Source organism: Topomyia yanbarensis, chromosome 3 (assembly GCF_030247195.1).
Source record: "Topomyia yanbarensis strain Yona2022 chromosome 3, ASM3024719v1, whole genome shotgun sequence".
NCBI classification, from domain to species: domain Eukaryota; kingdom Metazoa; phylum Arthropoda; class Insecta; order Diptera; family Culicidae; genus Topomyia; species Topomyia yanbarensis.
In genome coordinates, this window is record NC_080672.1 from 397,179,692 (window position 1) to 397,194,853 (window position 15,162).

Consider the following 15,162-nt stretch of genomic DNA (forward strand, 5'->3'; position numbering starts at 1 on the left):
TGGCAATATGGTTTGACATTTTTAGCAATGAGATTATTGGAGCAAATAATGTTTAACTAAGGGGGAAAATTTTTACGACTATCTTAAAAGTAAAAATAATTAGAGGGCGTGATTAAATTTTGTAAAGATTCGGAGACATTAATTAGAGTTATTTTATGTGGTAGTAGAGTTGGGCATTTTCAACGAGATCATATAATATAATAGTTAAAACTAGAAAAGGCAAGAAGAGCTAAATGCTTCATGAAGATATTTAGGGGGGGGGGGGGGGGGGAAGGGGTGTTACTTCTGTGTATAAGAGTCAGGGGAAGTAGGGTCGACAAACATGGCAGGGGGAGAACATTATTTCAGTTTCAGACTTCGGGAGATCAACGGATGGATTACAGAATCAGGGTGGTCTTCATCAGGAAGAATCATGTACTGGGACGCCGGGTGGTCGTTCTCGAGATGGCAGGGGTTTCTCCAGACGATTTCGTAGTGCGGCTCAGATGTTGATCGGCTACATTTCGAGTTGTGCGTGTGATGTTCGTGCTTTAGGTCCCGTGTTTATTGGCTCATTCGACAGGGATGTTTTGTGTCGCCTTGGAGTCGCATCAAACCATCGTGGGTGTATGGTACAGGTGGAAGAGAGCGCTTCTGAGAATGATAAGGAAAAAGGGGCAGTTAAAGTTGGATATTGATGGTTTTTATGAAGGTGTATATAAGGGACATATAGAGGACATCGCGGCTTGCCAACACATCTCGAACCGGGACGTTGGGTGGTCTTCCTCGGGCCCGGAGGGTGTCCATAAGCCGAGACCTGGCGGAACTGTACTCGGTGCACGCCCAGACTATGTGCTCTATATCGTGATAACCGTCGCCACAAGCGCAGATACCACTCTCCACGAGCCGTCGGAGATGTGCATCCAGCGTGTAATGGTTCGCCATGAGTCGGGACATCACACGAATGAAGTCACGACCCACATCCATCCCCTTGAACCAAGGTTTCGTCGATACCTTAGGGACTATCGAATGTAGCCACCTTCCTAGCTCCCCATTGCTCCACGAGGTTTGCCAACTTTCGAGGGTTCTCTGATGAGTAATACTGAAAAATTCGTGGAAGCAAATTGGTCTTTCAAAAACGTCACCTTCAATGGCACCCACCTTAGCTAAGGAGTTCGCCTTCTCATTGCCCGGAATGGAGCAATGAGAAGGGACCCACACCAAGGTAATCTGGAAAGATTTGTCAGATAAAGCACTCAGTAGCTCCCGTATTTTCCCCAAAAAATACGAGGAATGCTTTCCATGTTTCATCGAGCGAATAGCGTCAATAGAACTCAGACTATCCGAGACGATGAAGTAATGGTCTGCGGGTAATGTGTCAATGACTCCAAGGGTATACTGAATAGCAGCTAGTTCTGCGGCGTAAACTGAAGCAGGGTCACTGAGTTTGTAGGAGGCGGTGAGCTTTTGATTGAAAATACCGAATCCAGTGGATCCTTCGAGGTTTGATCCGTCAGTATAAAACATCTTAGAACAGTCGACTTCTCGGAATTTATTATAAAAAATGTTTGGAACCACTTGTGGGCGTATGTGGTCCGGAATTCCACTAATCTCGTCTTTCATGGACGTGTCGAAGAAAACAGTAGATTCAGAAGTATTTATGAAATGCACACGGTTGGGATTGTAAGAAGAAGGGTTAATATTCTGCGCCATGTAGTCAAAGTACAGGGACATGAAACGGGTCTGAGAATTGAGCTCAACAAGCCTTTCGAAATTTTCAATCACGACCGGGTTCAAGATATCGCATCGAATGAGCAATCGATATGAGAGTTCCCAAAATCGATTTTTCAACGGGAGAACGCCCGACAGCACTTCGAGACTCATCGTATGGGTCGACTGCATGCACCCTAAGGCGATACGCAAACAACGATACTGAATTCTTTCGAGTTTGATGAAATGTATGTTCGCGGCGGAGCGAAAGCAGAAGCATCCGTATTCCATTACCGACAGTATCGTTGTTTGATACAACCTAATTAGGTCTCCTGGGTGGGCACCCCACCATGTTCCGGTTATTGTACGAAGAAAGTTGATCCTTTGCTGGCATTTCTGTTTCAGATACCGAATATGGCATCCCCAAGTACCTTTCGAGTCGAACCAGACCCCTAGATATTTTACTGTGAAGACCTGAGCTATAGTTTGACCCATTAATAGAAGCTGTAGTTGTGCTGGTTCACGCTTCCTAGAAAATACAACTAGCTCAGTTTTCTCCGTGGAGAATTCGATACCCAGCTTAATAGCCCATGCAGACAAATTGTCCAAGGTATTCTGTAATGGTCCTTGTAGATCGACAGCTTTGGGTCCAGTAACAGACACCACGCCATCGTCTGCAAGTTGTCTTAACGTGCAGGAATTGTCAAGACATTCATCAATGTCGTTGACGTAGAAATTGTATAACAGGGGGCTTAGACATGAGCCCTGGGGAAGGCCCATGTAGCTAAATCGTGATGTCGATAAGTCACCATGCGAAAAATGCATGTGCTTTTCCGACAACAAGTTTAGTAAAAAGTTGTTTAAAGTCGCTGAAAGACCATGCTGGTGCAGCTTCTCTGAAAGAATGTTGATAGAAACTGAATCAAAAGCCCCCTTTATATCTAGGAACACTGATGCCATCTGCTCTTTACTAGCATAGGCCATTTGAATTTCGGTTGAGAGCAACGCAAGACAATCATTCGTCCCTTTGCCTTTGCGAAAGCCAAATTGTGTATCTGACAGTAAGCCATTTGCTTCGACCCAATTGTCGAGGCGGGATAGGATTATTTTCTCGAACAACTTCCGGATACAAGATAGCATTGCGATCGGTCGATACGAATTGTGGTCGGAGGCTGGTTTTCCTGGTTTTTGGATGGCGATGACCTTCACTTGCCTCCAATCGTGTGGGACAATGTTAGCCTCAAGAAACTTATTAAATAAGTTCAACAAGCGTCTCTTGGCAGAGTATGGCAGATTCTTCAACAAGTTGAATTTGATTCTGTCTGGCCCTGGAGCTTTATTGTTACACGACAAGAGAGCAAGTGAGAACTCCACCATCGAAAAAGGTGTTTCGTTCGCGTTATCGTGACGGGACGCGGCGCGGTAGATCTTCTGTGCCGGGGCGGAATCCGGACAAACCTTCTTGGCGAAATCGAATATCCAACGGTTTGAATATTCCACGCTCTCATTAGTACTGTTTCGATTTCGCATACGTCGGGCTGTTCCCCAAAGAGTGCTCATCGATGTTTCTCTCGTTAATCCGTCGACGAACCGGCGCCAATAACCGCGTTTTTTGGCTTTCATCAAACTCTTCATTCGCTTGTCTAACGTCGCGTACTGTCGAAAACTAGCGGGTAACCCGTCGTTCCGGAAGGTCTTAAACGCGGCGGCCTTCTCTGCGTACACGTCTGAGCACTCTTTATCCCACCAGGGATTGGGAGAACGTTTTTGTATGTTCGCGCCGGGTACTGGCTTAGTCTGAGCTTGATTCGCGCTGTCGAGAATCAAGCCAGCCAAAAAGCTGTACTCTTCCTCCGGAGGAAGTTCTTGAGTAGATTCGATGTTGTCGGATATCGCGGCAGCATAGCTCTTCCAATCGATATTTCGTGTGAGGTCATACGAAATATTGATTGTTTCCAATGGCCTTGAGCCGTTATTGATTGAGACTACGATCGGCAGATGGTCGCTACCGTGGGGATCAGGGATTACCTTCCACGCGCATTCTAACTTTAGCGAGGTCGAGCAAAGGGATAAATCTAATGCGCTTGGGCGCGCTGGTGGGGGAGGAATCCGTGTCATTTCACCCGTGTTTAGAATTGTCATGTTGAAGTTGTCGCAAATATTGTGAATTAAAGAGGACCGGTTATCATCATAAAGGCAACCCCATTCCGCACCGTGAGAGTTAAAGTCGCCTAAAACTAGTCGCGGTGCAGGCAGGGATTCTATGATGTCATGTAGCCGGCGATGCCCAATCGCGGTGTTGGGGGGAATATATATGGAAGCTATGCAAAGATCTTTGCCTTTGATTGTTACTTGACAAGCGACAACTTCAATACCAGTTATCGAGGGAAGGTTAATTCTGTAGAAGGAATAGCGCTTTTTGATCCCCAAAAGCACTCCTCCATAGGGGGTGTCTCGATCCAGGCGAATAATATTAAAGTCGTGGAAGTTGAGATCTATGTCGGAAGTTAACCAAGTTTCACATAATGCAAATGCATCGCAACTCAAATTATTTATTAAAATTTTGAAGGAATCGATTTTCGGGATGATACTTCTGCAATTCCACTGTAGAACAGTGATCAAATCCGTGACCTCGTTCGATGAGTTAGCCATCGAAGGATACAATCGCTGAAAGGAGGGGCCATTTAGCAGTCAACTGCTTCAAAAATGTTCTTACTGTAGGGAGAAAAGCTAACAACAGACTTTTAATAGGATCAGTTATATTGAAAGTTTTTATTATCCAGTCCACAATGTCCGAGAGTTTGATAATTCCAGTGCCGCGATTATTCTCGAACTGAAACAGAGGAACACTTGGGATTTTTGATGTTCCGGGAAGTGCTGGGAACTCCTTCTCTGAGTTTAATCCTCCGAGACCAGGAGCTAATTGCTTCGGTTTGGTTGCAACACTTCCAATAGATGTGACTTTCTGAGTCCCGTCAAGGGATACCTTCTGGCCTTTACAACGAACTTTAGGAGAGGAAATGTTCCTCCTCTTCCTATAACTTCTAGGCGCCCTAGTAGATGTTCCCTCTTGTGGATCATCAGCCTCGCCCTCGTTAGGAGGCAAGTGAGCATAGATGTTTGTTGAGGTTGGTGGTGTAGCTTTCTTTAGCATTTCTGCAAAAGAACGTTCGGATCGTCCAGCAAGGGAACGTTTTAGTTTATCCCCGCGTAGTTTGTACGCGGGACATACCGAGATATCATGCAGATTCTCTGCACAGTAAGGACACTTCTCAGCATTCTTACTGCACGAATCATCTAGATGATTCTCCCCGCATTTTCCACAGCGGGCCTTATTGCTACAATGGGTGGCTGTGTGACCCAATTGTTTACACTTTGTGCAATTCATGACCCGCGGCACAAACAGGCGCACAGGCAGACGAACCTTGTGCAAGAGGACGTAATTTGGCAAAGCGGTACCAGCGAAGGTCAACCGATAAGAGTTTGATTGGGGGTACGTTTTTGAACCATCCCCCGCAACTACTACTGAGTGCAAACGCTTGCACTCGAGTATTTTCACTGGCTGAAGTAAGCGGTCTCTGAAACGGCCAACCCCGTACTGCAGCAGATCCTCGCATGTCAAACTGTCATCGGTGACAACGCCTTCAGACTGTACTTTCACAGCTGGAATATACACGTGATAGTCCTTCGTAAAGTGCTCGCAGCAAGCAATATCGTTTGCCTGCTTTGAGTTAGTCAGCACGACCCTCAGCCTGTCTGAGCGGACCTTTTTTATTTCGATCACAGCCGAGAACCGTTCCGTTAGGTCTTTTGAAATCTGTAATAGATTCAGCGATTTTGTTTTGGGCCGAAAGAAGACCACAAAGGGACCGGTCGAGAGCTCTGGATATTGTTTGGGTCGGGGGAGAGCCTTAGGAGTCGACTCGATCTCCATTTGGCCATCCGGGGAGGAAGCCATCGACACCGTCAACGCACGGGGTCAGCACCCGCGCAGACGGGAAAAAGCCGTAAATGTATCAAAAAGGTAGATTTCACTTATCTGTATACTCGTTTCCCACGACGCACCAGTCCAGCTTAAATAGCTGGTTATTGTTCAATCCTCGCTTTACGAACAAAAGGTTGAGGAATGTGGCCTAACGGTTAACACACGCACAAAAGAAAATAAAAGTCCAAACCTCGAAGAGGCAGAGAATGGCAAAATAACCTTGAACGCGGATTACTGCACTGTTCTTTTTCCAACAGACCGAAAACAAAACACTTCTATCTCGATCGAGCGATGCGTAGAGACTGATACCGTTAGTGATCTAGGTCAGAGAAGTAATTTGATGTTCATATCAATAGACTTTTAATCTATGAGGTAATACAATTGTACCGGTTTTTGTGAGAAATTCCCAAGTGATCGTAATAACCTCCCTGTAACTCTGGAACCAAAAGTCAGTACTGAATGAAGTTCAATAGCAGCCAATGGAAGTATTATATCTTTAATTTGAAATTAGGTTTGTAAAAATCCGTTAAGAGTTCGCTGGAAAATAGGTGACATTAGCTTAGGAACTTGGCGAGTTTCTCGGGGGCCTCAAGAACCCTCATAGGTGGTCAATATGGTCAAAGCTATCTTGATTAGTCATTAGTGATCTAGACCCGTAAATTCAAGTAATGTTGAACCTATCAGAATATGTATCGTTCGGACACCATGGTGTTACCAGTTTATAAGGGAATTTGCTGTGTGACCGTACTCTTCAACCCGTAACTCCGGAATCGAAAGTCGGATCAACTAAATTCTATAGCAGCTTATGGGAGCGTTATACCGTTTATTTGAAACTAAGTTTGTGCAAATTGGTTCAGCTAGCCACTTTTCGATCTCGACGAACTGAATCGAATGGTGTAAGAGACTCGACCCTGCGGGCCTCGTTTAAAAGGCCTTTCTCTATGAGAATAGCAAAAATGTGCGAAATCAGCAGTCCCAAAAAGTCTATGTTTCTCAATTTTTTTTTGGAAAATCAAAATCTCGACGCTTCATGCATTTTAAGGACATTTGGCATCAAAAATTCTATATTTCCGAAACCATACAACCGATCCGTACGAAATTTCATAGCAGTCTATAGGTATAATATTCATTACGTTTGAAATTAAGTTTGTGAAAATCGGCCGAACCATCTCCGAGAATTTTCCATTTTTTTCATTTTTCCGGGCACTTCCAGAATCGTCTACGGTGGTCAATGTTGCCAACAAAATTTCGATGGGCGCCAATAACATAGAACTGCAAATGCAAGATGCTCCTATTTTATAAAAAAAATGCTTTCATCATGGTATCGGTTTGAATAGGAGTTTTCTCTGTGACCACACTCCACAACCCGTTACCCCGCAACCGGAAGATGGATCGAAATAAAATTTAATAACAGTTTTGAGGGACGCAACACCGTTCATTTGAGGCTAAGTTTGGTCTAATCGGTCCAGACATCACTGAGCAACCGATGTAGCTGTTATTCTGAATTGGAATACTTCCGCTAGGGCTTCCGGAACCGTGATGGTGGCCAATGTAGCCAATGTAGACTTTGAAAGAATGTTAGTGACTTAGAACTACAAATCCAAGCAGTTGTGGTGACAAACATTCACTATTTTTCATTCATCACCGTACATGTTCAAATTGGGGTTTGCTACGTGTTCGTACTGTTCAACCTGTAATTCCGGTACCAGAGCTCGGATCAATCATAAATTGACAATGGGAATGATGTACCTTTCATTTGAGACCAAGTTTGTAAAAATCGGTTAAGAATTCGCTGAGAAATAGTTATGACATTAACTTAGGGACTTGGCAAGTTCACCGCTGCCTCAAGAGCCATCATAGGTGGCCAATGTGGTCAAAGCGACTTTGATGGGTCATTAATGACCTAGATACGTACATCCAAGTAATGTGGCACACATTTTAATATGTATTGCATCATTTGGACATCATGGTGGTACCAGTTTAAATGGAAATTTGCTGTGTGATCATACTCTTCAACCCGTAACTCCGGAACCGGAAGTTGGATCAATAAAAAATTCAATAGCGACCGATGGGAAGGTTGTACCTTTCATTTACGACTAAGTTTGTGCAGCCATCCCTGAGAAACATCGGTGAGATTGTTTGACACATACACACACACATAAATACATACATACATACACACAAACACACACATACTGACTTTTTCCGATCCCGACGAACTGAGTCGAATGGTATAAGAGATTCGGCTCTGCGGGCCTCGGTTAAAAAGTCGAAATTCCGACCGATTGCATAGCCTTTCTACACGAGAAAGGCAAAAAATATGGAAATCGGATGAATAGTTTTTGAGATGTCACGTTCACCGCAGCGGTACTTTTCAAAAACTTCATTCCGAGATAATTGCGTTTAAAGTTTTGTGGGAGTAAAAATTCATGCTTCAATGAATAACTTCTGGCAATCCTATGTTATTTATAGATCAATACTAACGCCGGCTAGGCCTGAAAGTAGATCACAGCAGGAAAGGGACAGAATGTTAGACCGACACTTGTTATTGCTATAGGCCGTATAAACTACTGCGCGCTCCACAAGTGTCACAGGAGTAGAAAGACTATTAGTAAGGATAGGAATTTGATTAAAAATTGTGGAATTCTTGTGCGATTATAAATTTTAACTGTCTCCGAGTGTCAGGTCCTTAGAAGACTTACTAAGTGCTTAAACTACGTTTTAGGAAAATCGTAGCTAATTGTATGCTCAATTCAAATATTGTTTATAATAGACCAACTAGCTAAAGACAATTTGTTTTTTTATTTTATTTATAGAGGTTTTAACCTTAGGGTCATTCGCCTCTTTTCGGGTTAGAGAAATCTCTTTTTTGGAGAAATTTCTAACTCTATGTGCGGGGTTGGGACTCGAATCCAGGTGAGCTGCGTACAAGGCAATCGATTTACCAACTACGGTATGCCCTTCCACAAACTAGCCAAAGGAAAAGGAACAAATGTTCGCGAAAAAAATAATTGAGCATGTCCAAGTAAGAACCCAAATGCTGATTAATTGTCTATATGTTTTATGGCAGTTTTATCAAACCATGACTGAGTAGGTCTGCTTTTATCACTGCTTTTCACAAGGACATGTAGTTTTATAACAAATACCGAACTTTATTAAAAAGCGTCAATAAACTTCAGGAGAGTTGTCTGGATATTTTTTGTGTCAAATACGGGGTCTAGTCTTGAGCACATCTATAAGAATGTATCGATGAAAGAGAACCTTGGAAAATATTTATGAGAACCTTCTTAAGCATGGGCCTCTCTCGTCTTAAGAATGATGGCTGTCGTGAAACTGTTTTGTAGAGTAATTGGTTTTATGTTCAGTTTTATGAAACTAGTCTTGAAGATGTCTTCAAGTGTACCATGCAACTGAATTTATTATTTGGATAGTAAACAAACTGAGGATCCAACTAAAACCTATCGATTGCATTACCGACAAGAATATGAAATAATTTTAGGCGGCCTAAAACAAGCATTAACAGTACCAAAAACCTTACTTTGTATGACGGATATGCTAGCCATTTCACGGCGCTGTTTGCTGTTATTCTGACTAGTACCAGAAAGATAGACAAGCACAGGGTTGTAGAGAGAATTTATAGGCCAGGGGGGCACAACATAAGGACCTCCTTCATCATTATAGATTTTTTAAACTAAGAAAGTTGTTAAGCTCGAAATCTATTGGAAAAACTAGTTCTCTGTTATTATGAATTCATTTTTTAATTTTTTTGGAAATACATACACCAAAACCTCAAGTAAATATCAAAACAGTACAATGAAATAACAAATATGATAGATGTTGCTAAATGCATATGGGACTCTTATGCTTTTATGAGCAGTGTAATGGATATATTTTTTTTGGGGAACTATAGGAGAATACTCTTAGAGCCGTTGATTTCAATGTTTTTTGTATTTTTTTATTTCAAAGGGTGTTCACGGTCAATTTTTTTTTCGTTTGCGTTCGGTCGGTTTCTGTCCGCACTGAGTGCCTATCACCGACGTCCGAAAGGTGATTCCACAACCAGATATCGGTTTATCAACACATGTACCGGGACCAACGGCTCTATTTCCCTTGTGAACGAAAACGTGCCACTGAATTTTCACCTCAGAAAATCAAAACGACCTCGGCTGGAATTGAACCCAGACCCACTGGGCTAAGTGGCAATCACGCTTACCACTCAACCACCGGTGCCGTCTATGATCAAAATTTGATCAAACAACAATAATTATTTTTCATATTAAAAATCAATTTTTTCATAAGTCCAATTAGTATAAAATACAGAGAAATATTTAGCTAAACTTTCGGTTGAGCGTCTTTTAACTATTGCCATCAAATTCTGTATAGCCACCTCGTCCACTTTGTTCGCCAGCGCCAGTTTACTTTCACAGTTTTGGGTCTTTTTCAGGTACCGCTTGACAACGGACCAATATTCCACGATTGGGCTATAGTGTGTTGGGAGGGTTCTTGTCCTTGGGCGCTACCTGAACCTTGTAGGCGTTATACCACTACATGTCCTTTGCTGTGCTGCTGTGTTCCTGCAGTAGCAGACGTTTTTTCATTCTTTAATGTTGACGGGCTCGGTCGCAATGAAAATGTCGCTTTTCGAACCACAGGTACAGAAAGCCTGCCAAACCAGGTAATTCTGTGTGAACTTAGATGGCTTCATATGTTTGAAAATGTCCGCCACTATTCCTTCCGGTTGCCATTACGCTGGTGACAGTTGATTTAATCACTTTAAATGATGCCTTTAACTTGGCGTGCACGTAGTTCGGATTCAGTCTATATGCGAGCAAAATTTCTCTGTGTTGCTGCTCTTGCTTTGACAACACTTTTATCTATGTAGAGCAAATGACAAAATAAAAAAAATCGGAATCTTTCTGCGCGCAGGCAAATGAGGATTTTTCAAATTTGTTGAATATCGTGCAAAGAAATGCGTCAAGTTTAAGTCGCCAAAATTTTGATCGCAAAACCTTTAAAATATCGAATTTTTTAGCCGATTTATCAATATTTTCATATTTATCCAGGTGTCAGTATTGCATGGATTTGGTCGGATCTTTGTCTGATTTCACATAGAATTCGTTAAAGAAACGACACATTCGACCAGGTGGGTGCGCTACAACATCGCCCACTTCTAAAAATACAACATCTCATTTGTTCGATAGTGTAACTAACTTTTCTTGGTTTCGGGGAAACTAATTCAATTGATTTTTGCGAGTCGTTCATGTATATATTTGTTACAATATTATTGAAAAACTACTAATTAAAACCTTAAAGAAATCGTGAAAATAGTAGCCAAATGGAAGTGCAATAAATCTAGAAAAAACAGAAGAAACATGCAATGGAGCTAGGATCTGAAAAACAAAAAAGGAACAAACCAAGAAAAACAAATAAATAGATAAAATGATACAAAACGAGAAAGTTAAAAAAATGACCTAAAATAATGGAAAAAGATAAATAATATGCAAACCTACCAATATCCTAATATAGAAAAAAGTGGAGAAACGACAGAAAATTGACAAAATTAAGACAATGGAAAAGTTAACATTTTAAAGCATGTAAACAATTTGAAGAAACGGTAAACTAAAACAGATTGAACAATTGAAATAATTGAATTAAGTGAAGTAAATGGAAAAGAAAATTAGACAAAAATTTAAGAAATAGGAAAATATTGCAAAATGGTTAAAATAATAAAAATCGGGTAAATAAAAGAATGGAAAAAAATATCATGAGCATTGACAACAGTAAAAACGGCAAAAGGAAGAAAAATGAAACACCAAAAAATATAAATACGAGACTACAAAAAAGTAAACGAATGTAGAAATAAACGAAATGGATCCACTAAGCTAGACGCAAAAATACTAAAAATGCAACATGTTTCAAATACTAGTTGCAACGAAATGAAAAATGAAAACCATGAAAACAGGAAAATGAAAACATGTCAAAATTGTTTCAAAATAGACGAATTCATAGAGAACAAGGACGGAATAGTTATTATTTTTAAATGAACTCATTTAGAATTGAATAAGTACAATGAAATAGTAGAAATAGAAATAAATTGCAACAATTGGACGCAATAGATTAAAGAAAAAATAGAAAACAGGAACAAGTGGAAATAGCCTAAAAATAGACAACAGTGAAATCATAGAAAATATGTAGAATCAAATTGCTAGAAGAAATGGAAAAAATAGGAATATTACCTTACAGAGAAAAAAATATAAAATTTAATGAAAGAAAAACATTCACAAAATGCAAAAAGATCCAAATAAAAAATTAAGAAAATAGAAAACATGGAATTCAATATAATTTAAATGGGTAAAAAAGCAAAATGTTAAAGGTGGAATGGAACATAAAATAAAAAATAGTAAAATATTGAAAAATCAACCCCAAATTAAAAGTATAAATTTTAAAACAGTTGAAAGGAGAACAGAAAAATTCACAATATGAAAAAAGTAAAACGAAAAATTAGAAAAATGATTTTTTAAAGCAAATGAGAGAGAGACCTAAAACTAAAAATATGGAAAAAGGGCGGATAGAGAAATACTAAAAAAGGGTTTAATAAAAAATATATTTTTTTTTTTAAATAATAGACAGCTAGTTTAGTTTAGTAAATAAATTTAATTAAATCAATAGAACAAATGCATGAAACAAATTAAACGTAAGATAAACGGAAAAATTTGAAAAAACATAAAAGGATGAAAATAATTGAGAAAATGGGACAAACACAAATTTTAAAAGGGAACAAAAAAGGTAAAAATAGAAAAGGTTTTCCTTTATGGGGCAAAATATAAAAAAAGTCCCCCTTCACAACTTCGGGCCCGGGGGGAAACACACCGTCCTCTCTCCCCTCTTGGCGGACCTGGTGCAAGCATTTATTACGGATAATTAATTTACTATTTTAATAGAATAAATAAGAATGTACAAAAGATGCAGGAAATGAAGAAAAGTGTAATGTTTTTGTTGCCTCTTACGACCTGGTGCAGAAACCCAGTTGATCAATTCTTGGCCTCTGCCTTCGGATGCCACACGGCCTTTCGGCTGAGTTTGTTAGCAACATCCTAGTAGACACCAACTTCTTCAATATATTTCCCCATCCTGTTTTTTGAGTTAAAAAGTTTTAAAAATGTGCCAGAACGTATGATATAAAAACTCTTATGTCACCTCATTGGGTTCAGGAGGTGCCTAATGCCTCTAATATATCTTCAAATCATTTTTCAGGTTAGGCACAAATTTCCAGACACTTGATGCAATCTAATTGGCTCAACGAAAAATTTTAAGAATGCTTAATGATGTTTTCTGCTACTTTACAACGTTTTAATTTTCACATAGTACTACGCCAAGTTTGAATGAATGTAACACCGACTACACTGCACTAGGAAAGCCATAATATTAAAACAAATATTTTTTTATGGTAGTTCGACTAAAAATGAACTTAGAATATTTAGGTTTTGGGCATACTCCATTTGGAAACCATTTACGCTGTACAAACACTCTCTTGAGCAATACACAAAGGCACATGAAAACTCATGTTCCTTGCTTCCTTTCGCTTCCTTTTTACTATTAGTATCGTCCCGATGCATCTGCCTAAATTTGAATGCACCTACACACCTGCAGCATCATAACAGGCACAAATCCCATCTCACCCCTGATTGCCCGGTGCGGATTAGACACAAATGAACATGCTAAAATCACTTGACGAAATAAAAAAAAGGAACCCAGGCGTATAAGAAGTGGGCCTTCGAGGAACGATTAGGAAGAGTAGTATGTAGCACACAGAAGAGTACATCACGCTGTTGGACTTACGGCAGGTAGTTTAGTTAGAGGTGCGAGATGAAGGAGCAGGAGGAGGAAGAGTAGACGAACAAAAAGACAACGATGGTCAAACAAGGCGAGAAAAAAGTTGTCTATTTGAATTAATGATGGTATAATAATATATGTTCAATAGTCATAGGAGTAACCATCAGCGTCATACGTACTGAATTAGGATGTTTAGTGTAATGACATCATTTTTTGCTGCTCCACTGCACAGAATCCGTAGTCCAGCGGCACGACGAATCTTTCAGTTGATAGCACGTGTTCTAAATTATCCTCACCGTTGAGCGCAGGAGGGGTTCGTCGTGTCAAAACAGGCCTGTCATTCAAATCATGTGTTTTTCAGTTCTTCACAGCGCACATCACGGATTGAAAAGGTTCAATTTTGACAGAAGCACTTGAAATTCCGCTTAGACAGTCCCAAAGAATTCGTAATCCGCGCACACAAACACGAGTCTTGGCAACAGCACGGGAACTCGATTAGAATAGGCTTAGAAGCGTGAAATAAAGAGCTCCTCACTAACCACCGATGGCTGCCTGCTAAACTCTGGATATTGACCGTGAGACACCAAGCTCTGCAGCAAACTTTAGCACACAATTTTGAACACACTCTTCCAACGATTATTATTTATCTTAAGAATCACCACTTGCTATCGCGCTATCGATCTTCGCAGCACCCAACACAAGTACAATCGAATCGGATTCAAGTACCGGAGCAGTCCGAAAATAAGACCGCTTAGCCGCACAACAGCACAGTCACAATCATATTGTAATGCGCGTACCTGAAAAGTCCACCGTAACCAATGAGAGGAAACCAAACCAAACGAAAAAAAAAACCTCAAATCCAAACGAGAACCAACCAACGCGCGCACTAACTAATCCGATCGCCGAGATTAGCCCATCTAGCGGCCGAGCGAGAGAGAGCAGATGCGTCCGGGCCGAGCAATGAATTCAGACTATTTCCCTCTACTTGCACGGACCACCGACCAAACCGATCGCCGAAAAGTGCCAAAATATTGTTCGATTGTGGAAGATGTATCACTCTGAGATGTCTGCGTGCGCTCATGTAGGTATGCCTCACTCACTGTTCGTAATAAAATATTACTAATGACTAAAATTGATTTTTATTTTTCAGCATACTGCCTCTTTCTGGCTGCCGTACGAAGAGCACTGCGATGCGTGCGGGTATTTTTTGTTTTTTCGGGCATCGACGATCGAAAGAAAAGCAGCAAAGATCTGTCGAATTTGTTTACTGTAGTTTCTGTTGTTGTTGTAGCTCCTACACTTTATGACTGGTGAAATCTACCCGTCTCGGTTGGATATCGGATCTCTCGTTTATGCGACAGGAGTCCGCCGGAAGGTTGCATTTAACCCCGAAATCCTTTCCATTCACTTGTCTGCGTCTGCTGGATCTGTATTGAAATCGTAGAATAATCAGATGATGGTTCTGAAGCGTAGCTCTTCTTACTATTATCGTGCGTCGGTTAAGATCATTGTTGTTAGCTGGAATATATTATATTGCATTGAAAAACATCGTTTTGATGGAGCAGCGAGATGGTTTGTGGGGTTAATGGAAATGTTGAATCCGTTTTTGGTTGTACGTGTTGAATAGAGAAGGTTTGGAGAGCTCCTGTGGCCTA

General features: G+C 40.7%; 1 protein-coding gene across 2 annotated transcripts in view; it reads right to left on the reverse strand.

Moving 5' to 3' along the window:
• Positions 1 to 14,450, reverse strand: part of LOC131689228 (uncharacterized) — a 49,312-nt gene extending 34,862 nt beyond the window's left edge. Inside the window, exons 1-2 of one of the 2 annotated variants that reach the window (XM_058974176.1) lie at positions 14,383 to 14,450; positions 13,687 to 14,304 (exon numbers count right to left, since the gene is read on the reverse strand). The gene's annotated coding sequence lies outside the window, so the exon portion shown is untranslated. Of the gene's footprint in view, positions 1 to 13,686 lie in introns of both variants that reach the window. The other variant, XR_009305362.1, reaches the window with a different exon arrangement.
• Between the last annotated feature and the right edge of the window lie 712 nt (positions 14,451 to 15,162).